This window comes from Hydra vulgaris, chromosome 09, assembly GCF_038396675.1.
Source record: "Hydra vulgaris chromosome 09, alternate assembly HydraT2T_AEP".
Lineage (NCBI taxonomy): Eukaryota > Metazoa > Cnidaria > Hydrozoa > Anthoathecata > Hydridae > Hydra > Hydra vulgaris.
The window spans coordinates 13569482-13574152 of record NC_088928.1 but is presented as its reverse complement, the minus strand read 5'-3'; the positions used below and the strand labels follow the sequence as shown (position 1 = coordinate 13574152).

Below are 4671 nucleotides of genomic sequence, written 5' to 3'. Positions count from 1 at the left end.
TAGGTCATTTGTCGTAAATGAACTTTTCATACGAAACGCTCGAGTTACATTTGTTGTAATTAGCGTAGACCAATAATAGCGTTCTATTTGCTCACGTGACTTTAGAATAATACGTATATTCATTCACTTGTTTACTTTTAAACATTTGTTTTTTGTAAATAAAAAGTAATGCATTCCATTTATTTTTTAATATTGAATTGTTTTTTTTTCTTTGAACTGAATTGAAATGTTCGGTAAATAAAAATTATTACCCGTAATCAAAAGAACTAAAGTATTTATAAATATATCGTTTTTTGTAAAGATAAGTAACAAATATGGAATATTTTATAACAAATATGGAGTATTTTATGGCTTGTGATGCTGATAATCCGATACCAATAGTATTGGAGCCTAACCACCAAATGGAAGAAGAAACTTCTAGATATGTAGTGGAAGACCCTACTAATTCATCTTTTTCTTCTACTATCATTTCTCCTAACAATGAAAAGTAAATATAATATACTTGTGTACATAGATTTGATTACAATACGTCTTGTGCTCGAATAGTTTTAAAGAGATCATTATTTTTTCATTCAAAATAAGTTCTTGAAATTTCTTTTTATTATCATTACCTTTTATTTATTTATTTTTATTTTAGCATTGTTTTTTTATAATATTCTAAATTATAGTTTTAATAACATTAATTTTTCTACTTTTAATAGGCAGTTTAACAAATATAATTTCCAATACAATAGATTTATTGTTACTTTAATTATATTTTGCAGAAAACTCACAAGAAAAAGACAAAGAAATACTAACAAGTGGAAAATAAATGTTAGAAAAAAGCAAAGGCAGTGTGGCAAGGCCTACATAGATAGAAATGGTCAAGAGAGACCAGAGAGAAAAGTAGGAGAAGCTTGTTCTTCAGTGTGTAAACTAAAATGTTTTAAAGTTTTTAGTGCTAATGAGAGAGTTGAAATCCATTCTTATTTCTGGAACTTAAGTGACACTAAAAAACTTAACTTTTATACTCAAAATATAGAAAGGTGGGATTGAAAAAGTAAAAGTTTAGGAATTAGTAAACATAAGAAGTGTGTTTATAAATATCATTTTGAAAAGAACAATGTTAGAAGCAGAGTTTGTAAATTATTTTTTCTAAAAACATTAGATATCAGTGAAAGAAGAATTTACTATAATTTTGATAACATGGTAAATAAAGTAAGTGGACTACCAAGGTCCCCGAAGAAAGGAAAAATGGTTTGTAGAAAAACTCCTAATCAAGTCTTAGATAAGATCAGAGAACATATAAATAGTTTTCCAACAGTTGATTCACACTATTGCAGAGAGAATACTAACAAAAAATATTTAGAGCCGTCATTAAGTACAATTAAAATGTACAGGTTGTTTATACAAACTTACCCAGAGTTCAATGTAAAAAAAGATGTTTATTATTCAACTTTTAATACAGAGTTTAATTTGGCATTTCATATACCAAAGAAAGATTTGTGTGATTTATGTCAAAAGTATAAAAACAAAAAAGATGATCAAAAAATACTGCAGCATAGAGAGAGTAAGCTATTAACTAGACAAGAAAGAAAATGTGACCTAGCTAAAGTTGCAAATGGAGAATACAAAACCACAGCAGTTATAACTTTTGATTTAGAAAAAGTATTTCCCCTTCCAATTGCTAATATTTCTGCATTCTATTACAAAAGAAAATTAAATTGTTATAATTTCACAGCCCACTGATCATTGAATAACAAAACTTATTGTGCACTTTGGAATGAATCTATGGCTGGTAGAGGTGCAAATGAACTTGCAAGTTGTCTGTATAAACTATTAAAGTTAATTATTCAAGACTGCCCTAATATATCAATTAATAAAATTATTTTGTGGTCTGATTCATGTGTTCCCCAGAATAAGAACTCAATTGTGTCTATGGCAATAAAAATTTTTCAAAATGAAAGCAGAATACCACTCATTGAACAGAAGTATAGTGAACCTGTTCATAGTTCAGTACAGAATATTGACACTGCGCATAGTGTGATTGAGAAAAAATTAAGACATTTTGAGATTTACAGTCCTCCTACCTTATTCAAGTTACTGTCATCTATTGAAAAAACTTCTGGAGTAGAGTTGAAAGTCATACAAATGTACAAAGATGACTTCAAAAACTTCAAACCTGCTTCCAAGTCTTTATATTTCCATAAAGTGCCTTTTGCAAAGGTAAAACTAATGTGTCATGAAAAACATCTACCTTTTCATATTAAATTCAAAACATCGTTCTCTGGTCCGTTAATTGAAGAAAGATTGGTAAAAGGTACCCCTCAGAGAAAGAATAAACAAATACTTAAAATTCTGAAAGAATTTCCTCCATTAAAAAGTGATTCAACACGTTTTTTGCTCTCAGATAAAAAAATTAATGACCTTAAGTCAATGATAAAATATTTTGATGGTGATGATCTTGAATTTTATAATACTCTTTTTAAGTCACAAAGTCTGAACAATTAAATATATCACTTTGTAAAATGTTTTAATAAACGTATGTATTTATTTCTTTATTATAAAAAAAAGGAACAATAATGGAAATGGTTGTTTTTTATATTTAAGGTTTAAGTTATTTATATCATTTTTCACAGACAAATTAAAAGATGTGTGATAAATTAGTTATTTTATTTTTAATTATTTGAAAATAAATAATATTAATAAAAATTGCTTAATGTAAAAAAAAAAAGTATAAGAAGCTTATTAATTTCTATATAAGAAGCTTGAAGATTAAAAACTGTATATTTCTGAATATAATGCCGATAAATTGGTTACCGAGAAAGAATTAAAGGAAAAAATGCGAACGACAGTGGAAATAAAATTATACTAAAGTTATAAGTCATTGTTAGTTACAACATAAGAAAATTTAACCTTAATTCGCTTACTATCAAATTAATTGCATCTATGACAATTGTATTCCGACAAAATGTTCTGATTTCGAAATACATTTGTTGTATTTGAAAAAACAGCGCTCTTAGTTACGGGAAAAGTTTTTATTTTTTTTTATTTTTTTAACAATTTAAACAACAACTTATATTGATTTTAGTCAACTTTGTTGAATTTCAACGTGTAACTAAATTTACATAAAGAGATTTTGTACTTTAAACTTTGAATGCAAATTTCTCAATTTAAACACAGTGTCGTATACGACACTTGTATTCCGGGCTGACGATATATTTTTCAATGGTGAAGAGCACGTACATGCCCAAGCAATATTACAATAGCTTATGTAGCTATGAATAAATGGTAATATAAATCAATTAAACATTTTTTACATAGTAGTTGTTTTGTTTTATGTATAATGCCTATAGTTTTAGAAATTTTGTTTTCAACTAGCGTAATATATTTTTTCCAATTAAGATGTTCATCAAATATTATTCCTAAGATTTTAAGTGATGAAACTCTGTTTACTATATTGTTATTTATTATTAGCTGAGGAAGTTGCAGAGGCAAGTCATCGGATTTATATTGGTGATGAAATAAAATGTACCAGTCATTAAGGTTTTCCCACTGACGGTTTACTGTAAAGAAAATTGTTTTTATATTGGAATACGTATAAAAAAGATTAGTGTCATCAGCAAAAAGAACAAAATTTAGCATGTTTGAAGATAGGCAGATATTATTTACGTAAATCAGAAATAATAAGGGTCCAAGAATAGAGGCTTGCAGAACTCTGCAGCTTATTGTTTCTAACTTTGTACACGTTGAATCATTAGATTCTCCTTGTTTTCTATTTTTAAGGTAACTTTGTAGCCATTTATTACTCCATATGTTTTTAGTTTATACAAAAGAACTTTATGATCAACAGTGTCAAAAGCTTTTGACAAGTCGATGAACAAGCCGAAAGTAAGACATGTACCAGAAAAAATCTGGGCGTGTTCTGATGTGGTGTTTACGGAAACAGTGCATCATTTTAAATCGCTAATTGTTTTAAAATGTCATTGTATTCGTGTTATTAAAAATTTAAACAATTCTGTTATCAAAACAATTAATTTTAATTGAAATGTCATCGATTAAAGATAAGAAGCGAAATTTTTTTTGCATTTTCTCGTTGAAAATCCGGTGTATCAAACAAAACAATTTCTAAAGAGTTGTTGATTGCTTTGAGATTATTCCAGAGCGTTGTGAAACGCTCAACTCAACACTGGTACAATCAAAAGGAAATTAGGAAGTGGAAGAAAAAAATGTTTTGTTAGACGAGATCTTGGTAAAAAAGTGAAAGATGCCTAAGACAGAGAACCGGAGATTTCTGTTCGAACTTTTGCGAATAAATTTATGACAAGTGCTTCCACTATAAAAAGATTGAAGATAAATTGTGACTATAAATCTTATAAAAAGTTTCTCGTAGTGAAGAAAAGCAAGAAAATGTTGCAATTCGTGTTCAAAGCTGCTCTATAAAAATTATGTGCCAAAAAATCTTGTTTGATTATTGACGATGAAACTTATAGTGCTGCATAGTTCCGATCTCTTCCAGAACGTCAATATTATTCAGCAATTATTCGTAAGAAACTAAATTCTAATTATAAATGCATTGGAATACAAAAATTCGCTTAAAAATTCTTAGTTTGGCAAGCAATTTGTAAATGTGGTGAAAGAAGCTCTTGTTTTGTGACTACGGGAACAATTAACACCAAAATATACATAAAA

The 4671-nt window shown here is 27.8% G+C and overlaps 1 long non-coding RNA gene across 1 annotated transcript; it reads left to right on the top strand.

The window, feature by feature from the left end:
• Positions 1 to 298: 298 nt before the first annotated feature.
• Positions 299 to 2568, top strand: LOC136084581 (uncharacterized). Its single transcript, XR_010640653.1, has 2 exons — positions 299 to 487; positions 765 to 2568. It is a non-coding gene; the product is annotated as an uncharacterized LOC136084581 (long non-coding RNA).
• The last annotated feature ends 2103 nt before the right edge of the window (positions 2569 to 4671 follow it).